Raw genomic sequence first — 10835 nt, 5'->3', positions numbered from 1 at the left:
ACATGAAAACAGCCTAACCAGCTCTGCTACGGCGAGTAAAATGGTCAGAGTGAGGTGTTCTCTCATTTTTGTATTTTACTCAGAATCCCATGATGTACAGTAAGGCATTGTTGGCAGAATATATGGATGCAGTTCAATGCATGAATAATATAATTCACTAATACATTTCTTGGTAGTCCAAAAAATATTGCACAGCTGGCCTGGTACATTGTTTGCTGGCACCACCCATTAGGAATGCACCGTTTCAGTTTACATGACTCAATATTTTGAACAAAAACTGACGACTGTAACTAAGGCTGGGGAATGTCAATCCAATCAAACTAGCAAGGGGAATGATCACACAGCTAGTATAAATTAGTCAACTGTTGAGTCATCTACTTTATGAAATTACAGACTGATGCGCTCGCATTTACAGCGCGCAGCAGAGTGGAAGTGTACAGACAAATGGCACAGTCATAGCTAGACTACTAAATGTTGCAGTCTGGCTTCAGGTTTTAAAGCTTGACAATTAATAACCAAACAACAAAACCTGCAACAAAACACCATGCAAAAGAGAAACGTGTAAGCCTATTACAGCAACATTTGAGCAGTAGCCTAAATTGGCTACTCAACTACAATACATAGGAGCAAAGGCTGGACAAATATTATTTATCGCATCTTTTGTTTCAATATATGAAAATGCTATATACAGCATCCTATGTACATACACTGAACAAAAATATAAACGCAACATGTAACAATTTAAAATATTTTACTGAGTTACAGTTCACATATGGAAATCAGTCAATTGAAATAAATAAATTAGGTCATAATCTATGGGTTTCACATGACTAGGAATACATATATGCATCTGTTGGTCACAGATAAAATAAATAAAATAAACAGTCAGTATCTGGTTTGACCACCATTTGCCACATGCAGCGTGACACATTTCCTTTGCATAGAGTTGATCAGGCTGTTGATTGTGGCCTGTGGAATGTTGTCCCGCTCCTCTTCAATGGCTGTGTGAAGTTGCTGGATATTGGTGGTAACTGGAACACGCTATCGTACTCGTCAATCCAGAGCATCCCAAACATGCTCAATGGGTGATATGTCTGGTGGGTATGCAGGCCATGGAAGAACTGGGACATTTTCAGCTTCCAGGAATTGTGTACAGATCCTTGCGACATGGGGCCATGCATTATCATGCTGAAACATGAGGTGATGGCAGCGGATGAATGGCACAACAATGGGCCTCAGGATCTCGTCACGGTATCTCTGTGCATTCAAATTGCCATAGATGAAATGCAATTGTGTTCGTTGTCCGTAGCTTATGCCTGCCCATAACCTAACCCCACCGCCACCATGGGGCACTCTGTTCACAACATTGACATCAGCAAACCGCTCACCCACACAATGCCATACACGCTGTCTGCCATCTGCCAGGTACAGTTGAAACTGGGATTCATCCGTGAAGAGCACACTTCTCTAGCGTGCCAATGGCCATCGAAGGTGAGCATTTGCCCACTGAAGTCGGTTACGACGCTTAACTCTGCAGTCAGGTCAAGACACTGGTGAGGATGACAAGCACGCAGATGAGCTTCCCTAAAACGGCTTCTGACAGTTTGTGCAGAAATTATTCAGTCGGGCAAACCCACAGTTTCATCAGCTGTGCGGGTGGCTGGACTCAGACGATCCTGTAGGTGAAAAAGCTGGATGTGGAGGTCCTGGGCTGGCATAGTTACGCGTGGTCTGCAGTTGTGAGGCCGGTTGGACGCACTGCCAAATTCTCTCTAAAACAAAGTTGAAATGAACATAACATTTTCTGGCAACAGCTCTGGTGGACATTCCTGCAGTCAGCATGCCATTACACACTCCCTCAAAACTTGAGACATCTGTGGCATTGGGTTGTGTGACAAAATGGCACATTTAATAGTGGCCTTTTGTTGTCCCCAGCACAAGATGCACCTGTGTAATGACCATGGTGATTAATCAGCTTCTTGATATGCCACACAAAGGAGAAATGCTCACTAATGGGGATGTTAACAAATTTGTGCAAAACATTTGAGAGAAATAAGCTTTTTGTGCGTATGGAACATTTCTGGGATCTTTTATTTCAGCTCATGAAACATGTGACCAACACTACATGTTGCGTTTATATATTTTTGTTCAGTGTAAGTGAACATTATAAAGGGAAATATTTTTTCTAATAAAACAATGTCCAGTTTGGGTCATAGTTGGACGATTTTTGGTCAAAACAAATAGGTATGTCTGGCCCGTGAATTCATTGTTTTTTCAATATGACCCGTGCACAGATTGAGCTTGACACCCAGGGCTAGCGTATCTATTTATGTAACTAGCTATTTATTCAGCAAGCTAAAAACACGGAGCGTAACGTTAGCAAGCTAGCTAGCTGCTGGGAGGATGTCATGTCATTGGAGGAGTGGGTGAGTGACCGACTTTTTCCCCACATATCGTTTTTCGTTGGCTACAGCTAGAGATACTGCAGATGTCATTTGGTTAGTTTGGTTAATCTCTTAGTTGTCAATCAAATGTATCTGGCATTATAACTGTGGAATCTGATGGAATAGCCTACATCAACTTCATCGACCACCCAGATATCCTTGTCTTTTTCTCATAATGACCCTAATAAATTGGTACAGTAATTACTTGCACTGGCATAAATGAGCTGTGGCATTAAGGCACATGCCACCAGAGGGCAGTAGATCTACATCAGAGAGGTCAACATTGCCTCAACCCAGAACCAAATCTCAAGATTATAGACCCATTGCTTGGGACAGTGTAAAAAAAAAAAGACAATATTTTCCCTGAAATTCGCACAACACATTTAAATGAAATGACAAATAAAGTTGTATTATACCTAATTAAGTTGATATTGACCATTATATTCCTCCTTTCAAGAGCACATATTCTTGTTAACTTTCTGCCCGAAGGGTGCTACAGAGTACATCACTGGGACCAAGCTTCCTGCCATCCAGGACCTCTATACTAGGCAGTGTCAGAGGAAGGCCCAAAAAATTGTCAAAGACTCCAGCCACCCTAGTCATAGACTGTTCTCTCTGCTACTGCACGGCAAGCGGTACCGGAGCGCCAAGTCTAGGTCCAAAAGGCTCCTTAACAGCTTCTGTCCCCAAGCCATAAGACTGCTGAACAGTTAATCAAATGGCTACCCGGACTATTTGCATTGACCCCCCCCATTTTTTTTTTAACGCTGCTCCTACTCGCTGTTTATTATCTATGCATAGTCACTTTACCCCTACCTACATGTACATATTACTTCAATTACCTCGTCAAACCTGTACCCCCGCACATTGACTCGGTACCGGTACCCCCTGTATATTGCCTCGTTATTGTTATTTTATTGTTACTTCTTTTTTTTAAATGTTTGTTTACAGCTAGTTTTCACATTATATATCCCTCCCATTAAGCTCATCCAATTAGGCCCCTCACTCAGACCACTTCCAGACAGTCCTAGCAAAGTTCTTGCTTGAGAAATTGCTCTTTGCTAAGAAGCTACACTACATGACCAAAAGTATTTGGACACCTGCTCGTTGAACATCTCATTCCAAAATCATGGGCATTAATATGGTGTTGGTACCCCCTTTGCTGCCATCTGGGAAGGCTTTCCACTAGATGTTGGAACATTGCTGTGGTGACTTGCTTCCATTCAGCCACAAGAGCATTAGTGAGGTCGGGCGCTGATGTTGGGCGATTAGGACTGGCTCGCAGTCGGCGTTCCAAATTCATCCCAAAGGTGTTTGATCGGGTTGAGGTCAGGGCTCTGTGCAGGCCAGTTAAGTTATTCCATACCGATCTCGACAAACCATTTCTGTATGGACCTTGCTTTGTGCATGGGGGCATTGTCATGCTGAAACGGGAAAGGGCCTTCCTCAAACTGTTGCCACAAAGTTGGAAGCACAGAATCGTCTAGAATGTCATTGTATGCTGTAGCATTAAGATTTCCCTTCACTGGAACTAAGGAGCCCGAACCATGAAAAACAGCCCCAGACCATTATTCCTCCTCCACCAAACTTTACAGTTGGCACTAAGCATTGGGGCAGGTAGCGTTCTCCTGCTTCCGCCAAACCCAGATTTGTCCATCGCACTGCCAGATGATGAAGTGTGATTCATCACTCCAGAGAACACGTTTCCACTGCTCCAGAGTCCAATGGTGGCGAGCATTACACCACTCCAGCTGACGCTTGGCATTGTGCTTGGTGATCTTAGGCTTGTGTGCGCCTGCTTGGCCATGGAAACCCATTTCATGAAGCTCACGACGAACAGTTTTTGTTCTGTCGTTGCTTCCAGAAGCAGTTTGGAACTCGGTAGTGAGTGTTGCAACCGAGGACAGACGATTTTTATGTGCTAAGCATTTCAGCACTCGGTGGTCCCGTTCTGTGAGCTTGTGTGGCCTACCACTTTGTGTCTGAGCCATTGTTGCTGCTAGACTCCACTTAACAATAACAGCACTTACAGTTGACCGGGGCAGCTCTAGCAGGGCAGTAATTTGACGAACTGACTTGTTGGAAAGGTGTCATCCTATGACGGTGTCACGTTGAAAGTCCCTGAGCTCTTCAGTAAGGCCATTCTACTGCCAATATTTGTCTATGGAGATTGCATGGTTGTTTGCTCGATTTTATACACCGGTCAGCAACGGGTGTGGCTGAAATAGCCGAATCCACTAATTTGTAGGGGTGTCCACATACTTTTGTGTATTTCTGTTTCTTTTTTTTCTCCATTTTAATTGAAAAAAAATAACAGTAAGGTACTTAATGTTAATTGTTACCCAATCCCAGAAGCCCAATCCCAGAAGCCCAAAACGTGCACGTGACTTCCGTCTCGCTTCCGCATTGTCTCCGTGCTGCTGTGCTGTTTGTTGCTACTTGGCTACCTGCCAAACTATTCACGTTTTACTTTTAATAAACGTTTAATCAATCTCTGTGTTCAACAAATTTACCAACTTTTTAGTTTTGTCCTCACTCATCTTTTTTCGTTAAACTTTTTCACCCCGGACGTTTTATCCCGAGACAGAAGAGTCATTTTCCTGTGCGTTTTAGCTGCCAACTTTACTTTATTTTTCCTTTTTTCCATCGCAACTTTTTTCCCCTTATTCAACTTTTTCACTCCGGACGCTTTATCTGGACATGGTTCGTCAACATCTTCAACAGCCGAAGCTAAGTAGTAACATTAACATGATGTCTTCTAATTGCAGTCGCTGTACTCATAATATACAGGAGAACGATCGCCTTACGGCGAGAATAGCTGTGCTACAAGCCCAGCTTCAGACGCAATCGTTAGGCAAGGGTAATTTCAGTGTAGGAAAGGAAGAAACAGCGTCTGTGCCACCAGTAAGTACAGACAGTAACGTTAGTATAAATCCCCCCGCACAGTCCCCGCAGCCGGACAACTTTCTCTTGGCTTCTGGAGGGAAATACTGTTGGAATGCTCAACCGGTGTCGCTCATTCAGCCGACAGAAACCTTCAACCGGTTTTCCCCATTATGTAGCGAGTCGGAGTCTGAGTCTGAGTCTTCTCTTGTCTCTACTCCTCCCGTTACGGGGTCTGAGACGCCGAAGGCTCCCACCATTAGCTCTGACAAATTGAAAACCCTAGTCATTGGCGACTCCATTACCCGCAGTATTAGACTTAAAACGAATCACCCAGCGATCATACACTGTTTACCAGGGGGCAGGGCTACCGACGTTAAGGCTAATCTAAAGATGGTGCTGGCTAAAGCTAAAACTGGCGAGTGTAGAGAGTATAGAGATATTGTTATCCACGTCGGCACCAACGATGTTAGGATGAAACAGTCAGAGGTCACCAAGTGCAACATAGCTTCAGCGTGTAAATCAGCTAGAAAGATGTGTCGGCATCGAGTAATTGTCTCTGGCCCCCTCCCAGTTAGGGGAAGTGACGAGCTCTACAGCAGAGTCTCAGCACTCAATCGCTGGTTGAAAACTGTTTTCTGCCCCTCCCAAAAGATAACATTTGTGGATAATTGGCCCTCTTTCTGGGACTCACCCACAAACAGGACCAAGCCTGACCTGCTGAGGAGTGACGGACTCCATCCTAGCTGGAGGGGTGCTCTCCTCTTATCTACCAACATAGATAGGGCTCTAACTCCTCTAGCCCCACAGTGAAATAGGGTGCAGGCCAGGCAGCAGGCTGTTAGCCAACCTGCCAGCTTAGTGGAGTCTGCCAATAGCATAGTCAGTGTAGTCAGCTCAGCCATACCCATTGAGACTGTGTCTGTGCCTCGACCTAGGTTGGGCAAAACTAAACATGGCGGTGTTCACCCTAGCAATCTTATTAGGATAAAGACCTCCTCCATTCCTGCCATTATTGAAAGAGATCGTGATACCTCACATCTCAAAATAGGGTTACTTAATGTTAGATCCCTCACTTCAAAGGCAGTCATAGTCAATGAACTAATCACTGATCATAATCTTGATGTGATTGGCCTGACTGAAACATGGCTTAAGCCTGATGAATTTGCTGTGTTAAATGAGGCCTCACCTCCTGGTTACACTAGTGACCATATTCCCCGTGCATCCCGCAAAGGCGGAGGTGTTGCTAACATTTACGATAGCAAATTTCAATTTACAAAAAAAAAATGGCGTTTTCATCTTTTGAGCTTCTAGTCATGAAATCTATGCAGCCTACTCAATCACTTTTTATAGCTACTGTTTACAGGCCTCCTGGGCCATATACAGCGTTCCTCTCTGAGTTTCCTGAATTCCTATCAGACCTTGTAGTCATAGCAGATCATATTCTAATTTTTGGTGATTTTAATATTCACATGGAGAAGTCCACAGACCCACTCCAAAAGTCTTTCGGAGCCATCATCGACTCAGTGGGTTTTGTCCAACATGTCTCTGGACCTACTCACTGCCACAGTCATACTCTAGACCTAGTTTTGTCCCATGGAATAAATGTTGTAGATCTTAATGTTTTTCCACAAAATCCTGGACTATCGGACCACCATTTTATTACGTTTGCAATCGCAACAAATAATCTGCTCAGACCCCAACCAAGGAGCATCAAAAGTCGTGCTATAAATTCTCAGACAACACAAAAATTCCTTGATGCCCTTCCAGACTCCTTCTGCCTACCCAAGGACGTCAGAGGACAAAAATCAGTTAACCACTTAACTGAGGAACTCAATTTAACCTTGCGCAATACCCTAGATGCAGTTGCACCCCTAAAAACGAAAAACATTTGTCATAAGAAACTAGCTCCCTGGTATACAGAAAATACCCGAGCTTTGAAGCAAGCTTCCAGGAAATTGGAACGGAAATGGCGCCACACCAAACTGGAAGTCTTCCGACTAGCTTGGAAAGACAGTACCGTGCAGTACCGAAGAGCCCTCACTGCTGCTCGATCATACTACTTAATCCAACTTAATCGAGGAAAATAAGAATAATCCAAAATTTCTTTTTGATACTGTTGCAAAGCTAACCAAAAAGCAGCATTCCCCAAGAGAGGATGGCTTTCACTTCAGCAGTAATAAATTCATGAACTTCTTTGAGGAAAAGATCATGACCATTAGAAAGCAAATTACGGACTCCTCTTTGAATCTGCGTATTCCTCCAGGGCTTAGCTGTCCTGGATCTGCACAGCTCTGCGAGGGCCTGGGATCGGGAGAGACACTTAAGTGTTTTAGTACTATATCTCTTGACACAATGATGAAAATAATCATGGCCTCTAAACCTTCAAGCTGCATACTGGATCCTATTCCTACTAAACTGCTGAAGGAGCTGCTTCCTGTGCTTGGCCCTCCTATGTTGAACATAATAAACAGCTCTCTATCCACCGGATGTGTACCAAACTCACTAAAAGTGGCAGTGATAAAGCCTCTCTTGAAAAAGCCAAACCTTGACCCGGAAAATATAAAAAACTATCGGCCTATATCGAATCTTCCATTCCTCTCAAAAATTTTAGAAAAAGCTGTTGCGCAGCAACTCACTGCCTTTCTGAAGACAAACAATGTATACGAAATGCTTCAGTCTGGTTTTAGACCCCATCATAGCACTGAGACTGCACTTGTGAAGGTGGTAAATGACCTTTTAATGGCGTCAGACCGAGGCTCTGCATCTGTCCTCGTGCTACTAGACCTTAGTGCTGCCTTTGACACCATCGATCACCACATTCTTTTGGAGAGACTGGAAACCCAAATTGGTCTACACGGACAAGTTCTGGCCTGGTTTAGATCTTACCTGTCGGAAAGATATCAGTTTGTCTCTGTGAATGGTCTATCCTCCGACAAATCAACTGTACATTTCGGTGTTCCTCAAGGTTCCGTTTTAGGACCACTATTGTTTTCACTATATATTTTACCTCTTGGGGATGTTATTCGAAAACATAATGTTAACTTTCACTGCTATGCGGATGACACACAGCTGTACATTTCAATGAAACATGGTGAAGCCCCAAAATTGCCCTCGCTAGAAGCCTGTGTTTCAGACATAAGGAAGTGGATGGCTGAAAACTTTTTACTTTTAAACTCGGACAAAACAGAGATGCTTGTTCTAGGTCCCAAGAAACAAAGAGATCTTCTGTTAAATCTGACAATTCATCTTGATGGTTGTAAAGTCGTCTCAAATAAAACTGTGAAGGACCTCGGCGTTACTCTTGACCCTGATCTCTCTTTTGACGAACATATCAAGACTGTTTCAAGGACAGCTTTTTTCCATCTACGTAACATTGCAAAAATCAGAAATGTTCTGTCCAAAAATGATGCAGAAAAATTAATCCATGCATTTGTTACTTCTAGGTTAGAATACTGCAATGCTCTATTTTCCGGCTACCCGGATAAAGCACTAAATAAACTTCAGTTAGTGCTAAATACGGCTGCTAGAATCCTGACTAGAACCAAGAAATTTGATCATATTACTCCAGTGCTAGCTTCCCTACACTGGCTTCCTGTTAAGGCAAGGGCTGATTTCAAGGTTTTACTGTTAACCTATAAAGCGTTACATGGGCTTGCTCCTACCTATCTTTCCGAGTTGGTCCTGCCGTACATACCAATACGTACGCTACGGTCACAAGACGCAGGCCTCCTAATTGTCCCTAGAATTTCTAAGCAAACAGCGGGAGGCAGGGCTTTCTCCTATAGATCTCCATTTTTATGGAACAGTCTGCCTACCCATGTGAGAGACGCAGACTCGGTCTCAACCTTTAAGTCTTTACTGAAGACTTATCTCTTCAGTAGGTCATATGATTGAGTGTAGTCTGGCCCAGGAGTGTGAAGGTGAACGGAAAGGCTCTGGAGCAACGAACAGCCCTTGCTGTCTCTGCCGGGCCGGTTCCCCTCTCCACTGGGGTTCTCTGCCTCTAACCCTGTTGCAGGGGCTGAGTCACTGGCTTGCTGGTGCTCTTTCATGCCGTCCCTGGGAGGGGTGCGTCACTTGAGTGGGTTGAGTTACTGACGTGATCTTCCTGTCTGGGTTGGCGCCCCCCTTGGTTTGTGCTGTGGTGGAGACCTCTGTGGGCTATACTCGGCCTTGTCTCAGGATTGTAAGTTGGTGGTTGAGGATATCCCTCTAGTGGTGCGGGGCTGTGCTTTGGCAGAGTGGGTGGGGTTATATCCTTCCTGTTTGGCCCTGTCCGGGGGTTTCTTCGGATGGGGCCACAGTGTCTCCGGACCGCTCCTGTCTCAGCCTCCAGTATTTATGCTGCAGTAGTTTATGTGTCGGGGGGCTGGGGTTAGTTGGTTATACCTGGAGTACTTCTCCTGTCTTATCCAGTGTCCTGTGTGAATTTAAGTATGCTCTCTCTAATTCTCTCGTTCTCTCTTTCTCTCTGAGAACCTGAGCCCTAGGACCATACGTCAGGACTACCGGGCATGATGACACCTTGCTGTCCCCAGTCCGCCTGGCCTTGCTGCTATTCCAGTTTCAACTGTTCTGCCTGCGGTTATGAAACCCCTACCTGTCCCAGACCTGCTGTTTTCAACTCTTAATGATCGGCTATGAAAAGCCAACTGAGAGACCTGAGCCCTAGAACCATACGTCGGGACTACCGGCCGTGGTGACTCCTTGCTGTCCCCAGTCCGCCTGGCCTTGCTGCTATTCCAGTTTCAACTGTTCTGCCTGCGGTTATGGAACCCCTACCTGTCCCAGACCTGCTGTTTTAAACTCTTAATGATCGGCTATGAAAAGCCAACTGAGATTTATTCCTGATTATTATTTGACCATGCTTGTCACTTATGAACATTTTTGAACATCTTGGCATGGTTCTGTTATAATCTTCACCCGGCACAGCCAGAAGAGGACTGGCCACCCCTCATAGCCTGGTTCCTCTCTAGGTTTCTTCCTAGGTTTTCGCCTTTCTAGGGAGTTTTTCCTAGCCACCGTGCTTCTACACCTGCATTACTAGCTGTTTGGGGTTTTAGGCTGGGTTTCTGTACAGCACTTCGAGATATTAGCTGATGTAAGAAGGGCTATATAAAATAAAATTGATTGATTGATTGATTACCCAGAAATGATTTGATATTGCGATAAAAACTGCTGCATTGGGTCTTTAAGCATTTTGGGATTAGGTTTTAGTGGTATGTCTGTGTGTGTTTGTGTGTATCATTAGAACTAGCCTATACGGACATTTCATAAACAAAGAATGAAATAATTAATGAGAGCAGATTATACATGAGAAAACCTTCATGTTTGTAGGGGACACAGGGGGGGAAAGAGAGATATTTCTCTAAAGTGTATGACTACGTGTATTATACATCTCCTCACCTATAGGCCTATACTCCACAATAGGAGCTGGCTGTCATTCTCCCTCCCTCTAGTTTCTTCCCATAGGCTAGCCTATTCTCTCGGGCCGCAATCACACAC

Source organism: Coregonus clupeaformis, chromosome 23 (assembly GCF_020615455.1).
Source record: "Coregonus clupeaformis isolate EN_2021a chromosome 23, ASM2061545v1, whole genome shotgun sequence".
Taxonomy (NCBI): Eukaryota; Metazoa; Chordata; class Actinopteri; order Salmoniformes; family Salmonidae; genus Coregonus; species Coregonus clupeaformis.
The sequence above is the reverse complement of the archived record's forward strand: the minus strand, read 5'-3'. Positions refer to the sequence as shown.